This window comes from Haliotis asinina, chromosome 5, assembly GCF_037392515.1.
Source record: "Haliotis asinina isolate JCU_RB_2024 chromosome 5, JCU_Hal_asi_v2, whole genome shotgun sequence".
Classification (NCBI taxonomy): Eukaryota; Metazoa; Mollusca; class Gastropoda; order Lepetellida; family Haliotidae; genus Haliotis; species Haliotis asinina.
The window spans coordinates 28,252,677-28,271,101 of NC_090284.1; the positions used below are offsets into that span (position 1 = coordinate 28,252,677).

Below are 18,425 nucleotides of genomic sequence, written 5' to 3' on the forward strand. Positions count from 1 at the left end.
CTTTCAGATGTTGATGGTAATCATGGGAACCGCATTTTTCCTGTGTCACACAAAACAAACCCATCCAGTGGTCGAAGCTTTAATGCACACACATTCACCAGAACGTCAAAAGCGTTTAAATTTTTCAAGCATGGGCAGTAGAAGAGGCATGCCTGAAAATCAGAGACACGAAGCCATTGGGAGACTGCTGGCTGGTCAAACCTTTCAGGAAGTAGCGCGTCATTTCAGTGTGCACAGGACCACGATTTCACGTCTCTGGGCACGTGTGCACGATACTGGTCAAGTCAGAGATCGTCCACGCTCAGGTAGGCCCCGTAAAACAACGCGCAGGGAAGATCGATATTTAGTGACGTCATCTCTACGTCACAGGTTTACCAGTGCACCACAGTTGGTCCGCGAATCGCAAAATGCTACAGACACTATTGTTCACCCTCAAACTGTCATGAATCGCCTACACGCCGCCGAACTGCATGCCCGACGCCCAGTGGTTGGGGTACCCTTGCCTCAACGTCACAGACAGGCACGTTTACAATGGGCACGCATTCATCAACCATGGCGTCGTGCACAATGGAACAGGACATTATTCACGGACGAATCACGATTCTGCGTCGATTTTGCTGACGGGAGACGTCGGTTATGGCGTCGAGCAGGTGAACGTTATGATGTGAATAGCGTCATTATGGTTTGGGCTGGGATCCATGCCGGGGGTAAAACGGACTTGATTGTTGTCCGGGGAAGCCTCAGTGCACAACGATATTGTGATGAAATCATCAGACCAGTTGTTATCCCGTTTTTGCAACAAAATCATGACTTTACGTTTCAGCAGGATAACGCTAGGCCACACACTCTCGCGCTAACTAGGAACCTTTTTCAACAGCACAATGTTCAACATGTGCAGTGGCCAGCAAGATCCCCAGACCTCTCTTGGCAGGAATGTCCGAGAATTTCACCCAGACATTGATAACTTCCGTGACCTTGAACTTGCACTCGTACGGGAATGGGGTAACATTAACGCTGGTGAGCTCAGGGCAGTTGTTGACAGCATGAGACGTCGATGCACATCTGTGATTCAGGTCAATGGATTTCACACACGATACTGACATTTGGGACCTCAGACCCTCTTCTCGAGTTTGGGATCAGGGAGACGTTGTTGGGAACACTGAACACTTCTTTTGGTGATTTTCTAACCGATAAATGAAATGCGACATTTGCAAATACCAATTATTGTTGGTATAATATGATTTATGTCATTTTGTATACGAGTGTGCTAAACGTTGTTGGTTGAGTATAATGCAGAGTTACTGAACAAGAAGGCGAGATGAGCTTAGGTGGTCTGGCAGCAACAATACATTTTGCCTACATTGATAGATTTGTTCTGGATCGCCTTATAACGTTATCGCTAAAACTCATACAACTCACATAACTCATACGTTTGCACACTTATATAACAAGATTGCTGAAGGACTACATAACTATACTATTTCTAAAATGTGAGGGACATTCCACTTTGTGATGGTATGATTTGTTAGTTGTTTGTATAATTATTTAGGAAATGAATATTTCATTCCCATGTCATTAATTTTGTGTAATCACGTCATTTTTTCATGAATACTTAGAGAATAGTTGTACTGATATTAATTGCAATATGTATAAAAATATTATTCCTATAATAATCAATACCGACGGTATCATATCCTTCATTTCATGTTGTATTAATTGTTGTATGGGAGCGCTGCTAACATAAGCTTGTTTACCGATCACAATTCGGTTTCAAGAATAAATATATGTTTAAACCATTTTGTGAGTATGTGCAAATGAACATGGTGCTATTTTTATATTTACAGTGAAACGTGCCAGTTATGTGGCTGTTCATTTCAGTAACAAGACCAGAGTGAAAGTGTTGTTTTGCTTTTTTCTGCATTTTTTTCTGGCACTTGAGGAAAGACTACGTACAGCTGGTATGTTGAAAGTTGGAACACAACAGTACGAGTCCTGAATGTTTGGTGATATCAACAGACAAATAATGATGATGACAGACAAGGAGTAGGCCTCGTCGAATCTGAAATTGTCTTGAGAACAGAGGTGGATTCACGTGATGTTAACAAATGTATGGTCCTCTGACTTTCAAAGACTAATTCACATCTCAAATGTCCAGATTTCCACTGTTAACTTATATATGTATATCCCATTAAATATATCAAATATCAACTGTCAAGCATCTATTATTGAACGACCCCTACTTACATGATGTATTTACTAGCCTAATGATTTATTCACACCATTCCTACATGTGGAACCAAGAACCAAGATTTACAACAATTGTTTTGTGAAAGCATACCTATATTATTGTGAATAATTATATACACATTGCAGCCAAGTGAAGACAGTTTGAATTTTTATCTATGCCGATAATAAGGGTAAATTGTTTTCAGTCCGAAATATTCGCATTCAAATTGCACTTGCAAGGAAAATTAAACATTTTGTCTAGCTACCGAAAACATGGCATTCTGAATTTCCCCCGGCTCGAGCGTGTGCACGTTATGACACACGCATTTACACGTCAACTGGGCATGACCCACGAGCACGGCCTCCCAGCAAGATTTCATGGGGCGGGAGGGAACGCCACGAGTGTTTGAAATGATAGCAATTATCTGTTGAAGTAGTTGTTTATGAAGGTTAGAAACAAGTAACAGACCATGGCAACCTCGATCAACATTACACTGCTGACTGGCCCAATGGGACACGTCTGCCACATAAGGGGGCCGAACAGCCGTGGAATCTGAATGCTCCAGATAATTTTATTTTCCCGTATATTCGCAAAAACTATCAAGTTATAAATATATCTCTGGAGAACATTTTCTAGTTTGTCTCAAAACCACATTTGCTTATGTGTATATCGTTACAAGGAACTCTTCTAAAACTTTGTGAAAGTATGAAAAATCAATTTGTTCTTAGTTTTCAAAGATGTCACGGCGATGTCAGTTTGAGTCACATTCAGATATTTATGTACAGAAAAGGAGGATCACCTGACCATATACGTCACTCTAATTCTTAATCTTTATTTATGAAGTATTACCACAGGCGAAATATATAAAATGATGGCGGTCTTTTCGTCAGGTAAAACAGCACTTAGATGAGAGGATAAATGCATGATTACACTTGCATTGACAGTAACATCGTCATTTCTGATGGAAAGATTTGCACTGGTATTGTATCAGCAGATCAGGATGCATAGATAGAATCAGTGCTCACGAACAGGAGCGATCACACGGACAACCTCTTGATCCAGACACCTGAACCACTTCAACCATTTGCATGTCACAGAAACATGGTATGTGGACGGTCTCTATTAGTGAATTATAACCACATTCCCTAGTAACACACCCTCAATCCTCCTAGGTTACTTCTCTGCCAAGTATCACTGTGACTCTATAGCTTTTGTCTCTGTTTGTCTGTCTGTCTGGTGCGTGCGTGCGTGCGCTCATGCCTCTGTATAGCGTATGCTACATAGACCAGTGACGTTAAGCGGCACCGTATAGTGTACGTCTGTTCATCCATCCTCACCATCCTCATGAAAACCGGCATGTAAGTGCCACACCCCACAGTACCATACGGTATCTACCTGTTTCTGAGCTCATATCGATGGAGATAAGAGAAAGGGGCGGTAGCGCGATATAGATAATTTTTTCTACATACAACAGTAATGTATGTGAGGGATCAAGTGCACTTGGTAAATCCACCACGTTGTGTACAGGGATCCAAGTCTAGCTCGTTCAAAGCTAGGGTGGCTTGTTTCATTACATTCTCCCAGGATGCGTCATGCTACACCTGCGTTTCAACGTCCAGTTGCCATTGAATCGCACAATGTGAAAACTCCTCTATATAATGCACTGACACTACCATACCATACACCATGCATATGATGTTGCGGTACACTGTGTTGATGTTGATGTCGAGTTATTCCTGTGTTGAAAGTCTTGGCGTTGCAATGATATTCACAAACACTTTCTAAGAATAGCTCTGTCAGATGAGTGATATCCAATTATACAGTTTTAGGATCGTGTAATACGGAGGAGAAAGAAAAGTAAAATCTATTCTGGCACACGAATAACACATTTCCCTTGTCGGGGTGAGAAGGCATCATAGATAGTCAGCAGACTACTCATTTTGTCCTTAATTTCAACTCCTGGCTTGGCGCGGGACTGTCAGTACTAAGATCGAAACGGCCAGGACATTCAGCATCCAAGATATATTCTTTTGGTGGAACAAATCTACTGCATCCAAACACTCTTCGTACTGAGTGGAGTCGCCTTCCTCGCGTCCCATGGGCAATTCCTTCCCAAAATAGGACGGAAAGAAATAAGTGATAACATTCCAATATGCAGCCGCGAGAATTAAATACCGTGTCTATCGATTTAAGACATTTAAAACTACAACAGTCACGGGTATAAGCAATATCTGGTGCTTGTTTCTTTGTCCTGACATAACACTCTGTTGTCTGTGAGTTGTTTCATGAAACGTACGTCACTAGCATATATTGTGAGTAGACATTATGCATTAATTTGCATCCTGGGAAGCACAAAGTTATAACTGCACAGGTACAGATGCCAGACTAGATGTGCAATCATCTCCACATGCTACCTACACATGTAAAGCTATGATTGTATTCTACAGGAACATGTATGACGTTCAAGCTGTTCGCTCCCAGTGGTCCTGCTATGTAATCTGACGTGTACTGTAATGCCAAGTACTGACGACATAAGTTAATATGACTGGATTGTTCCATGGGCTTTAACGTAAGGTGAGGAACTCCGGACGCCATAGTGAGCTGCCTTGTCTCTAATCCCCACCCAAATTAAGTTACTGTACCTCCTCAGTTTTCAAAGCATTCACATTCTTGACAACTTTAGTTTGAAATTCCTACGATAAAGTCTGTCGGTGGTGCAGAATAAAACATGTTTCTGCTGATTTTACATATCCCGCTGCAGTTTCTCAAGTTCTCCCATATTACAAGCATATATTCATTCATTTACATAAATATTCTCGCCCATGGGTCAAATGTTTTTAGCCCATGGGTGAGATACTTTTTAATATCGCTCTAAATTACCTGAACTAAAATTTTGTGTCATAATACTTATAAACACACATTCATTTATTTATAACTTCAAAACATGAAGTCTGAGCGAAAATAAACATTCTCGCCATTAGTCCACCGTTCGCCCATGGGCGAGCGAGATAAAATTTAAATTTTATGTATATGTTATTGAGTGAGTGAGTTTAGTCTTACGCCGCACTCAGCAATATTCCAGCTAGATGGCGGCGGTCTGTAAATAACCGATGACACGTGTCAACCGTGTCGTATTTTTATTTGAGAAAATGAATGGAGGTTGTCAATAAAGTTTATATATCCCTCTCAAAGCCCTCAGCTACTTCTTGTGTCAGCCTTAAATATCTCACTACAAGTTTTCAGTTCTTGTTTCGGTCAACTTTACACACTCACATTCCACGTTCTCAGATCCTGTTTCTATCACCTTTACACATCCCACTCCAAGTTCTCAGATCCTGTTTCTATCACCTTTACACACCCCATGCCAAGTTCTCAGACGCTGTTCCGGCCCAGGGCAGGCTTCATAGGCCTACTTCGGCACTCGCTGTAAATGTACTGACGGATGACAAAAAACCCAAGCTGATATCTAGCTCCTCCAGCTGTCTTACGTTTACTGGCAGGTCGATACAAGAAACTAAGGACCGTCCCTCGGCCGCCATTTATTACCTCACCTGCGTTAACATACAACTGCTTAATTTCTGTACGCTTATGAAATAAGTTATAAATAGAAGTGATTGCTTTCACAGATATGCCCTTAGAATATACAACATTAATTTGCTCTGACATGCATTACTTCTTTGACATTTACTCACTGTGTTGATTGATGCTGAACTCTGCGTGGCTGTATCGACTATTTCAAGTACTGTCGCCGATAATATTATCAGGTAGGTTAAGTGCAACTTTAAACATCTCTTCAACATATTTCAAAACGCCAGCTTCTCATCGCGGCAATGTATACATTAAACACAGCTGATAAGTTAGTGGTTCCAGAGCTTTTTCACTCTTCGATTACTGGGTAGGTTTCTTGGCATAATACTGTCAGTGGACAAAGTGTGTCCGTGTGGTGTCCTATACGGATACAGAAGCAAACATGACAGGTCATATGTTTACAAACCGTTTGTCCGTCCCCGATCAAGTCAGAGTTCATCACCAAGAATGTGAAGGAACGCCTGGACACAATGTCAACACTCCAAGATACCGACAACCAAAGTGAACGCAAAACGTACATGATATTAGAGCTCTCCAGAACTTCTATAGAATGAGTTAAAAAGGTATCAAACTTGATTTGGAAAGTTGTGTAGCGTCATTTAATGAAATTAAGAATTGTTCTGTGCTCCCTTTGGATTAATTACTTCCGCTTTGTAGAAATATCTTTTAGTTTAATCTAGCATGTCTACTGCAAAATGTTTATGGCTCGACGTGGCTCTCCAGATCTTCCCACTGACAAAGGCCAGCTAGCCCAGCGGGAGGACCGATGGATTGTCGTGAATGGCTATTACTCACCAACATAAATATGTTGTCATGACTTGCTAAACTCAACTGTTGTCGTTTTCTATGTGTACTTTCGGTACTGTCGAAAACCCAAGTTTCGTTTCACACAATATGGATAGCTGTCACTGTCCAGATCTCTTGGTCAGAGACCTTGTCACAAAATGTATTAATTCGCACAAAATGTTATATAAGATAGGTTATCCCGCTTGTGTGTTTGTGAATGTAAAACTACATATTTCAGGAGTGTTATCAAGGTCGCCAAGTCTTGATGAATACAATGTTATTTTCCATGCAGGATATGTAGCTATCTCATATCACCCACTCGCGTGATAACCTCTGTGTAAATGACAGTTTAAATGAGATGTTTATATGATACCCACACACATGCATTGGCTATCTGAGACACGCACAATAAACCTAGCCATTACCTCGCCATCGATCTCGTGTAATTTCGTCAAGGCCTTCGTCCACGTCCTCGTCCACGTCCTCGTCCACGTCCTCGTCCACGCTCATCCACATTCACATGGTCCTATGCATATCATCATCACCCTGGCCAGGAAACACGACAATTATACAATCAATGAACAATGGCGACACTGTCGTTTATTGCCAGTGTCCAGACAAAGGCGAAGTGCAGACAATATAGGCTATTAACCGGTTCTTCACCATCAGTGAGATGGCCACTCAGATAAAGCATGAAGGGCTGTGACAACGCGTTTGGTATGGCATTTCGTGTGGTTGCCACTGATTTCTGTATCGGCCAGCAGCACACACCCATCAACAGATATTGCTATTATTGTCATTGTGATTTCGTAATTGTATTGCCTACATTATTTACGATGACATTGGTTACCCTTCATAATAATATTATCAACTGCTGTTGCAAACAGAATTCACTCACTGAACCTACCTGGTGTACTTGATGACAAGACACTCACTGGACCTAGCTGGTGTATTTGATCACAAGACGTCCACTGAACCTATCTGGTGTACTTGATGACAAGACACTCACTGGACCTACCGGTTGTACTTGATGACAAGACACTCAGTTGACCTACCTGGTGTACTTGATAACAAGACGCTCACTGAACCTACCTGTCTGCTTGATGACAAGACACTCAGTTGACCTACCTGGTGTACTTGATAACAAGACGCTCACTGAACCTACCTGTCTGCTTGATGACAAGACACTCAGTTGACCTACCTGGTGTACTTGATAACAAGACGCTCACTGAACCTACCTGTCTGCTTGATGACAAGACACTCAGTTGACCTACCTGGTGTACTTGATAGCAAGACGCTCACTGAACCTACCTGTCTGCTTGATGACAAGACACTCACTGAACTTGCCTTGTCTGCTTGATGTCAAGACTCTCACTGAACCTACATGTGCATTTGATGTCCTCAGTTTTGTTATAAAGTTACATGTCATGCAATGTGTGTGTATTTGTCCTGTCAGCAAAATCGAATTTTCAGTTTGTTGCTTCCCCTGGTGGCTGAAAGTATGTCTTCTTCAAGTATATGGCGTCATTTTATCACAATGTGACATATAAACGGTTTCAATCTGCATCACTGATTTGACAGATGGAAAACTGGTTACAGGACGTGGATTAGCGCCTGAGAACTGCTACAACCGTGAATGCACTGTGTTCAAAGTGATGACTCAAATGAGACCGGAATCTACATGATAAACAGAACTACAGGGAATGGACGTGTATTTCACGGCTAACTGCCTCCCCTTCCATGGGTATTTATGTGACGTACGTAATTGTGGTACGAGAAATTGAATCTCCTGTGAAATCAGCACGTCTAATTACGCCCTAGAGTGACATTTCAGTCCGGGTCTACTCATGAGGGAACGTACAGGCTGTGATACATTGTCGATAACATGTCGGTATTACCACCACTCTCGCAGTAGGTACGGCGCTGCCGGACATTCTTTCTCCAAACTGAAAGGAGTACGAACAGCTAGAAACTACTAACCTCTGGAATGCGACTGCTTGTTTAAGAAAACTGTTTAAAGAAAATGACATTTCTATTTATTGCAGATTCCAGAAATGTTACCTTTTTCCAACCAGTAATATCAAATTCACTAATACCTTGGCAATATTGTGGCTACCCTCCAGGTTGGACACAGGACCCCACGTCGCTAATACGTCAAGAGGGTGATTGACGGTCCGCTTGTATCAGTAGCGAAGACATGGCCCCCAGACATGGAATGTGTGGTATGTCTGTTGTTCATGTGTGCTAGAGGTGATCCACTTTCCTACATAATAGGTCTGAATATACTGCATTTCTGTACTACTTTGTTTGAAGTGTTTTGCCATTCTTCACGGTTCATCAGAAGGATGTGCCTGATGTGTCGTCCATCACATCCTTAGTAAACTGTATTATCGACAGGTACCATACCTCAATGTCTTGGGTGATAAACTCATTGGTAGAAACCCTTACCTCACCGCATTGAGTGTTAAAGGCGTTGTTAAAAATCCGTACCTCACCGCCTTTGGTGAAAAAGACATAGCTAGAAACCCGTATTTCATTTCCTTGGCTGATAAAGACATCAGTTGAAACGCGTACCTCACCGTATTGGGTGATAAAGACACTGCCAGAAACCTTTACCACAATGCCTTGGGTCTTAAAGACATCGGCAGAAACCTGTACCTCACCACCTTGCTTGATAAAGACGTCAGTAGATTAAATGAACATAGCGAAAAACTTTGTAGAACAAGACACTTAGCTAAATGTGTCAAACTAATATGCATAGGAATTAGTTCAGATGTATTAGTTTTAGGTCATAGAAACTGCACCGATGGCATTACTCCAACATATACAAGAATATTGTGTGCCTAAGTTTGCCTATTAATGTCCAGTAGCTGTTCGTGTTATGTTAAGTTTTTACCACTTCTGTTGTTGTTTAGAAGGAAGCTTTTTCCTGCTTCTTCTGTGTTCCATTTTGTCTAAAAGCTGGATTAGTCTACCTTGTACACCGTTATCCCACTTGATAAACTTAAGGGGTGCTTCATTACTTGATCTAATAAAGAATGTGTTACTGTTAAGATGTGGTGACTACATCATTACATCTGTATCGTCATAGGTTCCACACAATTTGGCAAACACAAATGTCATCTGAAGTCCACATCGACACAGTTTGAAACGTTGTAATTCCTCAATGGAAACATTTCAACATTCGCTGCTTCATTGAGGAAATAACGATGCTCATGGTGACACATATACTCTTCATAAAGCAAAGAAACGCACAGGAGGTTAATCAAACGGTTGATATGTTTCCTATTGAAACTACAATCTGTCCAACTGAACTACTGTGTTTCACAAGGAAGTGGTAGTTCAAGAGTTACTGCCTCTCCACAACCTGGCTTTGTCCTGTTACCTTATCTACGTCATCGGTCAGGTCCCAAGACTGTAAGATATGTGTCTGATTGGGCGTCGGACCAAACAGTCAGGAATGGTCTAGCGGAGCTGGAAATTTAGCCGGAACAGACCAGTACTTGTCACTGTATTGAGACGTTGGCGTCCGTGACAAGGTGGGCGATTGAGCAGCATCTAACAGCCAAGGACTGAAAGAGAAACTGGCCGTAAGTATGATTCAGTGAAGAATTCCGATTTCTTTCTTCGCCAACAGCGAGATGGGAGACATCTTATCTTACGAGATCGACGTTACGTTTGGCACCGAACTGCTATTTCTACGTTGACAGATTTGGCGATGGGAGCGTGATGGTTTGAGCGAACAGGTACTACACACGAGGGTTTGACTTGGTAGAGGTTCAGGGAACCTAACAGCAAATCGACCAAATTCTTCAGCGACACTTTCTTCCAAGCATCAAACGACAGAGGGTACTGTTTCACATATGATTCATTGTCTTGCGATGACCTTGCAGATCCCCGTATCTGAACCCGTTAGAGCAGACGACAGACATGGTCGTCATTATACGCCACAAACAGCGGTACAGCGTCACAAGAATCGAGGACTCCTTTCTTGCATACGTTAGCTGCTTGTCCTGTAGAACAGTACAATGAAAGTGTAAGAGATGTTGTAGGGTAGTAGATGCCAGTAGTACTATCTTCACCACCGAAGCAAAAAGAGCAAGTTCTTTGTACCTATATGCATCTTTGTTGTAAATATCATTTCCTCCTCTCAAACAAAAATCTGATTTTCTTCTCTATCGTTCTGGAATGTGTCCACCACTCTCCCAAAGCTTCAGTTATACGTCGCAAAAAGACAAGCTGTTCCCTCAGTTAGAGCCAGCAGCGAGGTTGTCGGTCTGCGAGTTGCTGCGATAATATTCTTCAAACGTTCCCTTAAAAAGCACGATATCTGAATAACTGTTTTGATTCGTACTATTAATTCTGTCGGTCATCAAGAAGCTACAAGAACAACATAAGGTAGCTGCATCGTCGCTGTCTACGGCATATGAAAATCCCAGTGGAAAAATCACCAGTGATATTCTTCATCATCAATATATATTGACTGACCATTACCATTCTAGCAGAAAGCAACCTTCCCCCCAAACTTCATTCGTAGCAACTCTACTTTTGGCCGCCAGGAGTCCGGTTTAGGACAACATTAACCTCTATATGTTGGTTAAGTATGTGATATCACGCTGTCAATCATGATATTACGCAGTGAACCAACATAGAAGACAAGTGTGACACAACATGACATTACGTAGTGAACTAACATAGAGGACAAGTGTCACACAACATGATGTTATGTAGTGAACCAACATAGAGGACAAGCGTGACCCAACATTATATTACGTAGAGAACTAACATAGAGGACAAGCGTGACCCAACATTATATTACGTAGAGAACTAACATAGAGGACAAGCGTGGCCCAACATGATCTTAAGTAGTGAACCAGCATAGAAGACAAGCGTGACACAACATGATCTTAAGTAGTGAACCAACATGGAGGACAAGCGTGACCCAACATTATATTACGTAGTGAACTAACATAGAGGACAAACGTGACCCAACATGATCTTAAGTAGTGAACTAACATAGAGGACAAGCGTGACCCAACATTATATTACGTAGAGAACCAACATAGAGGACAAACGTGACCCAACATGATATTACGTAGAGAACTAACATGGAGGACAAGCGTGGCCCAACATGATCTTAAGTAGTGAACCAGCATAGAAGACAAGCGTGACACAACATGATCTTAAGTAGTGAACCAACATGGAGGACAAGCGTGACCCAACATGACATTACGTAGTGAACTAACATAGAGGACAAGTGTGACACAGCGTGATATTACGTAGTGAACCAACATAGAGGACAGGCGTGACACAACATGGCACGTTAGTACGTGTGGGGGTCAAGCACCTCGGATTTTTCCACGTGGTTGTAAGGCTGTGCACGTATACTAAGTACTGAATTAGAAAGTGTAGTTGTGAACTCCAGGGAGCGGACACGCCAGACCACCTGTGGTCAGCTACCAGGCTTCTCCTGCAGTTGTGATTGACAACAGCATTACCAACTTTACGCAACAAGGATAAAATGTCGCATGCCATGCATGTTGCAATTAGGCTTCCAGCTGCTCTACAGTGGAATGGGAAACGGTTGTTTGTTAAAGCTATTTAGGTGTTTATTTCGTTGATTGTAGTATACTTCTCGATGGAGCAAATGAGTTGAAACGTTCTGTTGTAGCGGCCAGTGGTTTAGCACTGGTAGTTCCAGTAGATATGGTAATACTTCCTGTACACTACTGTACCAGCTGTGTTAAGTTAAACTACTGTTAAGTTGCATCTCTCCCAAAATCTGACTAACCACTGGCATCCCCTGGTGACTGCACTGGTTTCTCACACTGTGCCATTGGTTTGGCCAACGGTACACACACGAGTCAGTGTTGCAGTGTTTCTGTGTGGAGTCAGGGGCGCCCGGGATCGATACACACAGGTATAACTGTGCTTGCAGAGGAACGGAGACCATTTGTCATACAGAGTTTAGTCAGGGAACAGTTACTCGGTGTAGGAAATTACACTTGTTGCTGATAACCGGACTCCGATATTGCGCTGGTTATTTGCGAGAGTAAAGTTTGTTAGCAACGCCTGGGGAACTAACTTTGTGTAACACTGAATGAAGACACCGCGGAGGATAGTTGAACTGCTCCCTGAAGCGTAGCGCAATAGAAGGATGTGTTGACGTACAAGCTTGGATGGTAGTGTGACTGGTTCCTGCTCATCACAAACAGCTCGTGACACGTGTATGTGACCTGTGTCTATCAGCCGTGACAGTGACACGTGGAGGCGTGAACCTAACACTTATAACTACTTCTACACTACGCAACGACAGGAGTTGAAGGTAAGAAATCACATGTCACACCCCACACTCCCTCAACTCCCGGACTCACGGCAATGCAGTAATTGTATACAGCGTTTCACAAGAATATATCTTATGATAACGTATAATATGTCTACGAAAACACGCGCGGATAAGACGACCCAGCTCACACACAAGGGACTCGGCATCAACGAACTAGACTATCCTGTTCAATTTCAAACACAGGTTGAAATCAGTTTATACAGGCCTGAAGTTAACTCCATGCTTGCGCTCGAATGTTTCTGTTAATTATTTATTGTAATCTGATAGTCCAGTATGTTGCCTGTCGCTTCCTTGACTTCATGGACATTGGGATGTACAAGCCATGACACTTTGTTATAGAACGCTGGCTAGTACTCAATATTAGGGCTCTGCTTTATGTTGCATTACTGTTCTCTGTGACCGTCTGAAATACTCCTCATACACAGTTCCTCGCAGATACATGGCACCTATCAAAATAGTAACTGTTTTATGTATCAGTGTAGCAAGACTGGACATCTTGGACAACTAGTTATTATGTGTACATTTGTAGAGCCTCAGATCACTGTCAGATTAATAGAGTCAACTCTGAGAAAACAGCCCCTCCTTGATCATTGCACTATGCTCAAATAGGCCATTTGTCCAGTCACACTAGTCACATCGCCTTGTGTCGTGTTCGCTACTAGCAGTTCAAGATTAGTCATGATAGTGGCGATATAGCAGAACTAAGTGGTGATAGTGAAGCAGAGACATGCACGATGTTCCCCTCCCCAGCTGGGGCGACACACTACACCTCGAGGAACATCCATGTGAGGCTTCATATATGTACTAAACAAAACAATTATAATACAGCAAATGTCTGAAAAAGGTATAAGAATGTTAAACCATTCGACCCAAAATGTAGTACTGAATAATGAGGTAGTGTCTTGTACAGGCATCCCGTCCTTGAGGGAACAGTGCTGTAGCGGGTAGAACTGGGGTAGATCTAGTCATTGAAATCAGAGACCATATAATAATGATAATCTATTATGTGGTCTCTGTTGAAATGCATGCTTAGTGGAATTGTATATCTTAATGCTTCTGAAGTTTTGTTCAAAAATCCAAATGGATTAAATGGTTCGTTTAAGAACACAGTTGTACGCCTCACTCGGCACAAGTCTGTATATTTCATTAACATTTTACTGTCTCCGAACAGTCATGAAAATGTGAATTATCAAGCAAAGTCGAATAACGAACAGTGTCCCAGTGTGCACAATCTCAGTGGTTACTGCAAAGTGTCCGTTGTAAATTACATATGATCTCCTACTTTCATCTGTAATGTGAAAACCTGAAGTAGAGTGTCCTATAGGCGGCATTAGGAGAAACAAACACTACGACCCGAGTCGGGTTACTTGTCCCGATATCTGCTGACAGGCCCGACCCATTTGTCAGAAAGGAGGTCACGTTGCGGGGTAATGGGACGGAGCTGCAGCCCCCTGCCTCCATGGCTCACCCCCAACCTCCCCCCCCCCCCCCCACCCCTCATTGCCAACCCTGTTCCCGCGACACAGCTGCAGGCAGCTATATTGCATCATCTGACAACATAACCAGTGTCAATCTCATATCTATGCACATCCCACACACAGCAACAGTGATAAAATGTTTCCAGTATCTGTAAACATGTTTATTGATTACACGAGGCGAAATTCCACTTCTAATCAAGTTAATGTATTGTGTATCTATTAACTTGTTTATTGAATACTTTAGCAAACCGCGAGTATCACAGAATATATATGACGCGCCCTATCCTCTCAGCAGGACGCGAGGTCGGAAAAATAGACTGATATGTACAAGTTACCAAGGTTTTCGATAAGCAGGTATGTGTTGACTGTACAATCTACGCCGCGTGCTTTGTGATAAAGGGCGGTCGTATAAACGATAAGGTTTGACAGAACTAGCTGCCGTGCTAGGTTGGGGCAGTATAATTTATGGCAATACAACTCCTTTGGAAAAATGTACACAGGAAAGTTTCGTGTTTGAAATCCTCGTATGGGCAATACAAGGTAAGACATGGTAACTTGGGCAACAGATGATGACAGTTAATGAGTCTTAGAATGTAATCATTATTTAACTTTGGCGAGGGTTGGAAGGATTCTAGATTCTACCGAAAGTGAATTAATACTCTATTTTAAAATATAAATCTTTTGATACATGTACCTTTCGACATGCCGACCGAATTCGTAGTAGTTATGTATTGTAAAACAGAAATTTCGCAACACCTTTAATTGTCAATTCGAATATATTTTGTATTAGGCCAACTATCCTCTTGCAAGGTACATTGGCTCAATACATTTAGACGTCACCCCCAACTGGTTGTACGTGAGAAACATGTCCCTCCATATGCCGTGTCTACCACTACCTTACGGTTACGTCTGTGGAAAGCCGTGCTTTCTAAAACCCCGATCTTCCCTCTACGTAAACAATACATCCCAGGCCAGTGCCGTGACCCCATGGCCACCTTGTACGTGCTGGCACCCCTCGACATTTGTCATCCACCCACAGCCGCCAGTGATTGAATATTGACTACTTTGTACACGGTACGGTTCAGGGGGAGCAGGTTCACTCAGTGAAATCTATTCCGTTATCTCTTATTGCTTCAATTCGCGCTTCTTGCTTTCAGCTCAACTCAGTGTCCAAAATTCAAGTTTTGAAAATTAATGTCAAAACTACTCGTACTAGTCAGAGAGTTCAAACATTACTAATTCAGCGATTTGAACATATCAAATAACGTTCGCAAAGATATTTTCTTCGAATCTGTGTAAATAATTAACGATGAGATAATGTTTCTTGCACCGTCCCACACGACCTTTATTTTGTTGGCAAAACGGTGTGATTATGTCGGTGAAAGCATTTCCCCAAACACCTGTCTGACTATGGTCAGTTGTACACAATGGCTTCAACTAAAAATATTCCGTTTGGAATATTTGCTAATTTGTTCCATGTATACGATTGCATCCAGTAGATCAGTTTACGATAAGAGGGAACGTATCATTGAGTTGATGAGGAGACAGGGAACATTCACCCACTGCCCACAACCCATCCTTCAACCCCGGCGGGAATAGGTCTGTCCTACTATCAGGTGTTACGCAAACATGCAGGGAGTTCAGGACATTGCGTTATGTGCAAGTTGACAAACACAAAACCGTTCCCCGATATAACGCCAATAGGTGGAAAATATCAACCACAACCTCAGTAAAGTTGCTAGAATCAATCATTAAACCAATGTAGGCAGCAACAGCACATTTACCGCTTTCACAAGTATAGAGGATGAGAACGTTTGTTTATGACCATGCTGTGTGTTCTCAACCTCTTGACTGTAAACCAGCAATTGAGCGCCTGGCTCAACCATTATCCCGCAACATGGGCCACACATAATGGAAGTACAGCATACTAATGTAATCTAACACACATGTTATTCATAATACATTTAATGTTTGCTAAATCAACATATTTGTTTAGAAATGTTACGTGGGGCAGTAGCATCTCCTGCTTTCTCACTTCAGATGACAGTCATTGTCAAGTAAGATCTTTACTGGTCATGACTGCCCCTCAGTCCGAAAAACCCAGTCCACCATTGTTGTCGTCAGATCAATAAATATGCCATGGTGTATACCTCCATGTTACACACACTGGTGATATTCAACAATAATATCATGTCCATAGTTTGGGAGACAGGTTCTCTGAGCTTTTGTTAGTTTGGGACGTGTATGCTATCTATGTACCAGATCTGTGTTTTGTGTATTGTTATAGATTGTTAGAAACAAATAACAAAGTTGAGTAAGAATTTCTAAGAATTCGTGATTCCATGTATACTGATATCTTTACCGAGTTTGACCGCCATCTCAGAATGTATTCATGAAAGTGTCCCCAGTGTATTTGTCATCCCGCTGCAAAACCCTGTTCCATCCATACCACACGAGTTGGTCGTTGTCAACCTATTACCGATATACATGTCCCACCCATAGTCCGCCCTGGAAGTATCTACAGCAACACATTCTGAATATCCACAAGAAACACAAACAGTATCAGCCATGCTACCTGTGACTCATGGTGGTCAGCTATTAAACACATACCACGCTGTGCCATGGTGATCAGCTACTGAACACTTACATCACTGTGTCATGGTGGTCAACTACTGAAGAGTTACATCAGTATGTCGTTGTGGTCAGCTCCTGAACATATACATCAGTGTGTCGTGGTGGTCAACTACTGAACACTTATATCATTGTGTCGTTGTGGTCAGCTCCTGAACACTTACATCACTGTGTCATGGTGGTCAACTACTGAACACTTACATCACTGTGTCGTGGTGGTCAACTGCTCAACAGTTACATCACTGTGTCATGGTGGTCAACTACTGAAGAGTTACATCAGTATGTCGTTGTGGTCAGCTCCTGAACACTTACATCACTGTGTCGTGGTGGTCAACTGCTGAACACTTATATCATTGTGTCGTTGTGGTCAGCTCCTGAACACTTACATCATTGTGTCGTGGTGGTCAACTACTGAACACTTACATCAGTGTGTCGTTGTGGTCAGCTACTGAACACTTATATCAGTGTGTCGTGGTGGTCAACTACTGAACACTAACATCACTGTGTCATGGTGGTCAACTACTGAACACTTACATCAGTGTGTCGTGGTGGTCAACTGCTGAACAGTTACTTCACTGTGTCATGGTGGTCAACTACTGAACACTTACATCACTGTGTCGTGGTGGTCAACTGCTCAACAGTTACATCACTGTGTCATGGTGGTCAACTACTGAAGAGTTACATCAGTATGTCGTTGTGGTCAGCTCCTGAACACTTACATCACTGTGTCGTTGTGGTCAACTGCTGAACACTTATATCATTGTGTCGTTGTGGTCAGCTCCTGAACACTTACATCACTGTGTCATGGTGGTCAACTACTGAACACTTACATCAGTGTGTCGTGGTGGTCAACTGCTGAACAGTTACATCACTGTGTCATGGTGGTCAACTACTGAACACTTACATCAGTGTGTCGTGGTGGTCAACTGCTGAACAGTTACATCACTGTGTCGTGGTGGTCAGCTACGACATTTACATCAGTGTGGTCGTGGTGGTCAACTGCTGAACACTTATATCATTATGTCGTGGTGGTCAACTGCTGAACACTTATATCATTGTATCGTTGTGGTCAGCTCATGAACACTTACATCATTGTGTCGTGGTGGTCAACTACTGAACACTTACATCAGTGTGTTGTTGTGGTCAGCTACTGAACACTTATATCATTGTATCGTTGTGGTCAGCTACTGAACACTTACATCACTGTGTCATGGTGGTCAACTACTGAACACTTACATCAGTGTGTCGTGGTCAACTGCTGAACAGTTTCTTCACTGTGTCATGGTGGTCAACTACTGAACACTTACATCAGTGTGTCGTGGTGGTCAACTGCTCAACAGTTACATCACTGTGTCATGGTGGTCAACTA

General features: G+C 42.3%; 2 protein-coding genes across 4 annotated transcripts in view; one reads left to right on the forward strand and one right to left on the reverse strand.

The window, feature by feature from the left end:
- The window catches only part of LOC137283640 (SPRY domain-containing SOCS box protein 3-like), a 445,038-nt gene that overhangs the window by 347,150 nt on the left and 79,463 nt on the right, over window positions 1-18,425 (reverse strand). The gene's annotated exons all lie outside the window — the stretch shown is intronic.
- Window positions 12,496-18,425, forward strand: part of LOC137284069 (FMRFamide receptor-like) — a 66,910-nt gene continuing 60,980 nt past the window's right edge. Inside the window, exon 1 of one of the 3 annotated variants that reach the window (XM_067815739.1) lies at window positions 12,496-12,926. The gene's annotated coding sequence lies outside the window, so the exon portion shown is untranslated. Of the gene's footprint in view, window positions 12,927-14,815; window positions 14,966-18,425 lie in introns of those variants that run through there. The other 2 variants (XM_067815738.1, XM_067815737.1) reach the window with 2 other exon arrangements.